Source organism: Corvus brachyrhynchos, unplaced genomic scaffold (genome assembly GCF_000691975.1).
Source record: "Corvus brachyrhynchos isolate BGI_N302 unplaced genomic scaffold, ASM69197v1 scaffold23, whole genome shotgun sequence".
Classification (NCBI taxonomy): Eukaryota; Metazoa; Chordata; class Aves; order Passeriformes; family Corvidae; genus Corvus; species Corvus brachyrhynchos.
In genome coordinates this window covers 12,246,195-12,254,802 of record NW_008238983.1, presented here as the reverse complement: position 1 = coordinate 12,254,802, position 8,608 = coordinate 12,246,195, and positions in this window count along the sequence as shown.

The following is an 8,608-nucleotide window of genomic DNA, read 5'->3' as shown; positions in this document are numbered from 1 at the left end:
ATGAATGGAAATGTAAGTATAACTTCAATCAACTGTGCACCCGGATGTGTCATAGATTTAATAAAGAGACCACCATAGTCCAAATCACTGAATAAATAGGGATAATTTCTGTGATTCTACAGTTCCATACAATCCACTTATTGCTTGCAAATTTATGTAGCCTTGACTTAAATTGGCAATTATTATTTTACTTAATTGCCCAATGTAAAGGACTGTCTTCGTCTGGCTACCAGAGCTTTCATAGATAATGCCGTGATGTTTTTTCCTAATGAATGGTGAAGATGTACCATTCTAGATTTCAGTGAAATGGAAATTATCTTCTGGAAGTTGCTTTGCCTCATTTTCTCAAGCCAGCGAAGAGACTAATTGCTCTATCTTATTAACTGTATACCTTCACAAATGATTTTGTAAGCCCTGACGTTGACAAGCTTGCTTTTCAAACTGGTTTCACTGCAGTACTACTCATCCTGTACAGCATCATCTGCTTCACCCCACCCGAAATCCTACAATTCTGAGCACAGCTCCTAGAAAAACAAATCAAAACAAAAATCTTAACAAAAATGAAGCACTGAAAGTCTTCTAGATTCATAAATATTCAACAAATTTTAAAAGAAAAAAGAAGTGAATTCTGTCACTGTTTCTCTAAAGGTTTTTTACCAGAGAGAAGGAGTGGAGAGGGGGGAGACGAAGGGACTGATGAAGAACTGTGATTATGGCTGGGAAGAGAAAGGCAAAAAGAGAAAGAAAAGTTCTGCAGCTAAAACTTGATCCAGTGCTCTCCATCTTGAGCTGGGGTTCTCTGATCCTCTGCTTGTTTTTAAATGCTTTGTCAGAACCAATATTACTGTTCTCATTAGAATGGCATCTTGTTTGTTAGTGATTTAGATGTTGTGCCAAGATGCCAACACACTCAGAGACAGCAGAGCTCAGGCAATGCTCTTGACAAAGTGGTCACAGATAGATGCTTTTCTTGATGTTTTACTGTCAATCAATATAATGAATGAGCTAACTATCAATGCTTTCTGGAATAAGCCTTAATGCATATTAAGACACTTACACAATTAAAAAGAGGACACTTAGTTCTGAATTAAGTCATTCAAGGTAATTTCATTACCTAGAGATGCAGAGGTGCTTGAAACAGAATACCTGTTGTTATAAGTGCATGTATAAATTAAGAGCGATCTGCTCTGAAGACGTTACTTATTGAGCTACTAAAAAACACCTGACTACTGCCAGAGGCAATGCATTACCCACAACAGAGCTATGGGATTCTGTGATTTGCTACTCATTCCCTCTAACACTTCACACTGTGCAGACTGCCTCTCAGAACTTACACCACAAAATGTGTGGTTGCTTTGCATGCATGGAACCTCATGCAGCTGGAGAGTGACCAGCAATTTTTGTGGTGCTCAGAGCAGAAAAATACTTCAATGGAGAGGTATACCTCTGTAACCAAGACACTGGCCATTTCCATGATGTTTTTTTCAAAGGACCCTTAGTTGTTTCCCCAAGTCAAGTCTTTTTGCCTGTGATGGTAACTGGTGAGTGATTTCTCCCTGTCGTGTGTGAGCCCACAAGCCTTTCGTCATATTTTCCTCCCCTTCTCTGGTTGAGGAGGGGAAACAGAGCAGCTTTGGTGGACACCTGGCATCCAGCCAGGGTCAACCTACCACAAGAGTATAAACCTGAAATTGAAACACTGCTACCATGCTTTTTTCCTATTAAATTTTGATTTATAGGTTAAACAAGGTAGGTGGAAATGGATGACACTACTCAGGATACAGTCAAATATGAAAAGAAAAATCAGCAAAGACTTCAAAACCTTTATTTACATAGGTGTTGTTTCTTTTTTGTGGTTTGGTTTGGTTTGTTTTCTCCCAGAAAAAAATGCAGTTTCCTGTGACAATCCAATACTTCCAAAATGAAAATAACTGTTTCATTTAAGAGCCAAAATCTGACCGGACACAGTCCTGAGCAATCTGCTCTAGCTGACACTGACTGAATAGAGAAAGTGAGCTGGACTAGATGATTTCCAGAGTTCTTTTCCTACCCCAGTGATTCTGTAAGTCTATGAATCTATTTTCTATTTTTGCAACTGCTACAGAAGCAATCCAACAAAATCTACTTGCACCAGTCTGTCACCACTAGCCAAAGAAGAATGTCATTTGATCTTGTTTCATGCAGCTAGACTCCATGTTCTTTAAAGAGAAACCAGGAATAACTAACAGCATTTTGGCTGCAGGCTACCACACTAATGAGTCTTAAACACAAAACTATGACAGCAAGAAAAAACAAGATAAGTATCAAAGGATTTGGAGCCCTGATATGTCCATATGCAAACTTTAAGAATTAGTTTACAACCTCAACCTTCCTACTGAAGTTCTCAATCAAGTTTGAAGGGATTTTTAATTTCTGGGTGTTTTGAAGTGCTGGGAAGAAATGAAAAATTTAACAAAACACACAGAATTTTCCTTTGAAGAGGATTATGTTGCCTCTAAATGTTCTCATTTACGAAGGATATTCTTGCAACTGTTGTTAGCAGAAGAAAGCTGCTTTTTCCTGTATCACTTCCACTTACCCAATGCCAGACCCCATGATGATGCAGGGTCAGCAGTGCCAGGTGAACTAACTATGAAAAAGATATGGTGTAAGATCAGGATGCTATATGAGAAAGTTTGCTTTAGTCAGGCCATCAAAAGAATTTAAAATTTTTCACACAAACTCTTTTTCCCACCTTTATAAGCAATAAAGGACTTTAAATGCTTCAATTTTTTTAATCTGCATCATGTGATAACAGTGATAAATTCAGTCTCTCCTTAAAAAATATGTACTGCAACAGTAAATCCAGAATGTTACCAAGAACTAATCATTTAACAGTAGAATATATAATGTTCTTTAACTAATGGCTTTTTTCCCCAATTTTATGCTACATGCTTATCATTGCAGTATGCAATATCATTACAGTAGTTAACTTCAGAACCAAAACCTATGAATATTAATTAATTAGTATATATTAAGGTTATTAAGAAATCAAAAGTTTTTATCATTAATTAATTTTAAAATTATTTAAATGTTAAAGGATACACATTACAAAATATAATAACTTGAAGAGAGTCATAATTTAAGAAATAATTCCTATTTTGTGGAAATGGGAAACTAAATGCTCAGGCTAAAATAATATTGCTTGACAAAGTTGAGGCTTTTTTTACTCTGATGATACTCACGGGACATGTTTGTTAAAAAGTGAATCTGTATGGATGTGTGTGCATATATGAAAGAGGAATATTGAATAAAATAATCACTGCCTTGGGAAAGGTATTTGATTAATTAACATACAAGCAATTAAATAAATTGTTTAAATTATTTCATATTTCTGACTTAAAAGCTAGTGTTCAATTAGATTGCCATGGAAACTGTCATATGTAGTCTGATTAGTACTTAAAAATTACTTGCTTTAAGAATACATAGTCTCTACACAATAAAAAAATCGTGGCACCAGAGGAGAGAATTAGAGATAATTATCTCATTTTTTGATGAGAGTGAATTGAAGTATTAGGCATTAAGTCTTCCTGAAAATAAGTCATGACTACTTGATTTTAAACTCACACAGCTAACATTATTATTACTGGCGTTCAGTCTCACACTGATTACCCTAATAAAATGACTTACTGCCAAAGTTAATTTCTAGAGGTTCTGCTAAATGAGAGCCTTGAATTTTCTGTTGCCAACTATGCAAAACTTGTATTTTTGACCTTTTGCCCTCCCATCACATACCTGTTACAGACATAACACTCTCAAAGCTAGATTATCTGCCGTGCACATACTGGCTCTGGAGTCAGTGTGTGATAAAAGGGGCACTGACATGTAAATAGATATTGAAGGAAGGGCAGTCTGCCTGCAGCCAGAATCAGTCCACTCCACTAAAGGTCTTACCAAATCCATGCAAAGTGTTTGGAGCTCAGTCCTGATGTTATTCTTTTAGTAGTGGTAGGCTAAATGGGGAGGGAGACCAAAGACAATTGTATGATTCTGAGTTCAGAAGCAGCAGCATCCAAGCGTTGAGTGGTTGAGAATGGCAGGCCTCGGACAATCCTGGCACTTCTCTCCAGTTTGACACAGACAGGCCAGTTAAGAGAATAATTCTCACTCACTGCCAGGCATGTGCAGAAGGAGAACTAGCTACAATTGCTCCAGTTGCATACAGCACTGACTGCCACAGCATGGCTCAGCTGCAGCAGTGTCAGAAAAAAGGGCACTAGACCCTGAGGAGAGACTGACTCTTTTGCTGTAGTGGTAGCACCAGTGACTCCAGCTCAGGCCAGTTAAAGCCTAATCTGCTAGGTGGACAAACTCTGGCTTGACTGAGACAGAAGTCCATCTTGTAGAAGGAAAACACACCTAATGTCAGCAGAGACTAGCATGGTCACCTTAACGGCACAGCAATGCTCCCAGTGAGGACAGCTGCACAGTGCCACAACCACCAGGGAGCTGTCCAGGGAGTGAGCAAAAGGGAAAAGGAGTCTTAGATGGTGGTAGGCTTATAGGAATAGGATTATTTCCTTCAAACTAGCATATGTTTATTGACAGATTTCAGGCACAAAATCACACTTCTATGTCGTGCTCTGCAAAGGTGGGTGCAACTGCCTACTAAGCAGGGAAAAAAATAATGCCACAGTGTGTACAAGTACCAGCACAAGCAACAGTATAATGTTCCAAGCACAGAAGGGTGTTGATCAGCAGCAAGACCAGGATACAAAACAGGACTTGCTGGACTTGAATATTCTCCATTCAACCAATTTTTCCATTGAACTTTATTGTCTTACAATCAACTCTATCTCAATCATGATATGTCTGAAAAAACTCAAAATTGATCAAGTTCTGTCACTGCCCTGCTGAGTGAAAATGAAGAAGTAATTTCTTTTATGTTCTTCCTTAGCTTCATGGCCTGTGGTATTGGCAAATGTGCCTGCCCTCTGTTTTGGGCATATTGAGTCTACTAGAGAACTACATTATTCATGAGTCCCATATTTGAAGGGCTTCTTGTACCGGCGGATGTTCTTATCTCTCTATTTATAGAGTTCCATTTTGTATGTATACATTTCTCTTTCTTCTCCATTGCCTGGGTGATTTTGATTTATAATCACTGTAGGTCAACTATAAAAAAAAGTTTTGATTTCCTGAGATCTCTCTTTGAAAATGAAATGGCTGTTTTGAGGAGTAAAACTTGACATAGAGCAGAGAAAAAAGTGGAGCACATATAAATAAAAATATCCTTGTAACCATAGAAGGATGATGATGAGGGTTATCAAAACTATATACAACCTCTAGTCCCTCTGCTTCTGGAAGTTTCTGAAAACCAGAAGACTTTGCTTCAGTAACAGCTGAAACCCCAAAGGCATATATATATAACTATTATAGTGTTTCCGTACTGAAATGTTCCAAAACTAGAAAAGTTTTTATTGAGCTAAAATTTTAGAATTAAAGCTAAGAAAAAATAAAACCCACACACTGAAGATCTCAAAGAAACATAACAGGTATTGACAATTAATAAACTGCAATTTAGGCAGATCTCATCCTTATCTGCATGCAAGGATGGCACAATTAACCAATGGTTATGATTGTGAGATATCGCAAAATAAATAATGATTATGGTGTTACATGTGATTGGAGTGCCTGCCATGATCATTTCAAAAGCCCTTCTGAGCTTTTTTAACCTTCTTAAATTTTTCAAAATTCCTCCAGTAATTTTCTCTAAATTTGTTACCAATTTTACTTTCACCTTCAATTAGGCCATTCTAATCAAAAGTAAAACTAAAACACTGAGTCTAAGCAGCTTCTAACATATTCAAAACATTTCTTTAGTGAAAAAATTAAAGCCAGAATACATGCAATGGTCTTCACCAGACTTTGTTTTCCACATTACAAAAATGAGTATGTTATCTTAGATGACCTGGAAATTATCTCTAGCAGAACTTCTTATTTTAAAAGACTATATTCCTTGTTATGAATTATTGATCTATTAATTGTAGATTTCCTTCTTTAATGTTGAACTGCAAGCATATTCTGGGGCATAACTTTATTAAATGTTCATTTACTTGTCTTGCTGTGGTGCTAAGTCTGTTATTTTCTAAGCAGTGACTTTATGTTTGAATTTTCTAAGAACCACAGAAAAGCTGTGAGCAGATAAGGAAGTGCTCTACTCCCACTTTTGTTCTCCATTCCACAGGGATACTATGACTAACAAGGGAAAAGATAAAAAACCCCCACCATTTCAGCTGGGAAAGTCCCTTTCATTCCTGCCCTCTCCTCTAAGACTTAAAAATGAAGTACATAAACAAAGTTTTGTGACATGGATTGTCGTGTGGCTCAGTTACTCTCTTCTGAGAAGAAAAATGGAAAATTAGACAGAATTCATTTTGCTGTGTTTAGATGGAATTACATAAATTAGAAAGAAAGTATAAGCAAGCTCTATTTTATCTGTGTAAGGATTGCTGGACCTATGATATTTCATATACCTTTTGGGTGAACTACCTGTTGAATATAAAGTTCATATTCTTGTTTAGAGAAAACAGTAAGAAAAGGTTTGGAAGAAATCAAAATCAAACACACTATGTTGCAAAATAGAAAATAATGTAGGAAGAAATTAAAGAAAACCAAGAATGAAGATAAACCTAAATTGTATGAGCTACAGCAGAAAAAACACTCCAGACATGAACTGTAGGAAGAAGACACCTCTCATAGTACATGAGCAAAAGTCATCAGTCTCAGAAATCAGTCAAAAAAAGCAACACAAAGTTAATAACTAATCACTGAAAACCTAAATCGAACAAAGTCCCACCAGGCCTATTCTGAATCCAAGCGAACACAGTTTTACAGAAATAGGTGTGGAAAAAGTACAGGACCCTTGGCTTTCCAGGAAATTGCTGCGTATTTATGTATCATCCCTGCAACAAATGGGAAATTTCACAATTGGTTTCCTGCATTTTCTCCCCATGCTCTTTGACCACTATTACTTACAATTTTCTCCAATTCCACAGATCATTGTCCTGAACATATTATCTCTTTGAATTTAGCAGGATCTTGTGAAGAACCATAATTTTATACTTCTGCAAATGAAATAGATTTAATTTTCTTGGTAAATTTAGAATGAAAAATCTATCCTAAATCCTGTGTTATACTGCAAAAATTTAACAAAATATCCATAACTTTAAGGAAAATTAAAAGACAGAGCTATAATGATGTCTTGTATCTGCAGGTATTAATTTGATGCTATTTTGGCAGCATCTGAGCTCCACCTGTTTTTTACATCAGTCGTATATTGTTCTCTTCTCTGGTAAAAAAAAAAGATTCTCCCATTAAATTACAAAAGAGTGCAGAAAATTATAATTGGGAAAAAATTATATCCCTTAAGAGTAGTTCCACTGTATAAAAAAAAGGAGTATAACATGCTGTGCACATCCTACTACATGCTGTATAAATTGTCCAAAATAACTTATGAGCTTCTCCTACTGAGCTGGAGGGAATGTGGAAGCACAGGACACTTTATGCATATTTGGAAGAAACATCCTTAAAAGAAACCATGCTGGCAACAGATCAGGGAAATTTGCTATAAGAAGCGGGGGAAAAAAGGCTATAAAAAGGGAGCCTTTTCCTTCAGACAGGGTTCAGCATTCACAGTCTGCAGCAATCTGTCCCTTTGTGTACACAAGAGAACTGATGAGCCATCGTACTTCTCTGCTGGCAGTGAGAAACAATCTTTCTCCATATTGCAGATCAAAGCCACACACAGGTGTGGGCCATACTGAAGATAAAAAACAACCAGTCTTGAAAGGAAACAGGAGTAATTAGCCTATTAAAAATAATAATGCATAGTAATAATACTGCTGTATATGGCATGGGTCTTTCAAGTTTGGGGGAGGCTTTTGCAATCTCAATGGAATTTATAAATTTTTCTTTCCACAATGTAAGTATAGCAGCCTAGAGATTTGTGTTTCGTTTTGCACTGTGTAGAACTCACCCTTTTTATTTGTCCAGTTTAAGGAGAACAGATTTTTTTTCTTAGTAGTACAGAGAAGTGTAATCAATACTACCCTGCACAGTTTCCAATTCAGTTGAATGAAAGGATGGTTCACCTTCAGTGCAAAACGGTCAGGGAGTACACTCAATTATCACAGCCTCCACGGACTTATTCTGCAGTTATTCCTACTGAAGACCCTTTCCTAAGGATGCTAAACCAGACAGATACCTGATTTGAGAACCCAAATCCTTGCATCACACATATCATCAGTATGAGCTGACAGTGAACCCAGCACACAGGGCTTTGTACTTACACAGTCAATGAAGAAGTTATTAGTTTTCAAGTTCATGAGAGTCAACTTTGTAAACAAATAAAGTATTTTAAGATGCTTTTATTAATTTACACATTAAGGTAAAGATACCCCAACAAACCAAAAATACAACTCCAGCTGCTTTAGAATGGGCCTTTTTCCTTTTATTTGATATTAGAACAAGTAAAGAAACAAACTTGCTTCAAACAGAGCAGAACACAAAATTCATTTTACTTCTGCATTGAATAGGTCCTCACAGAGGAGATTATAGGTGTTCCAAC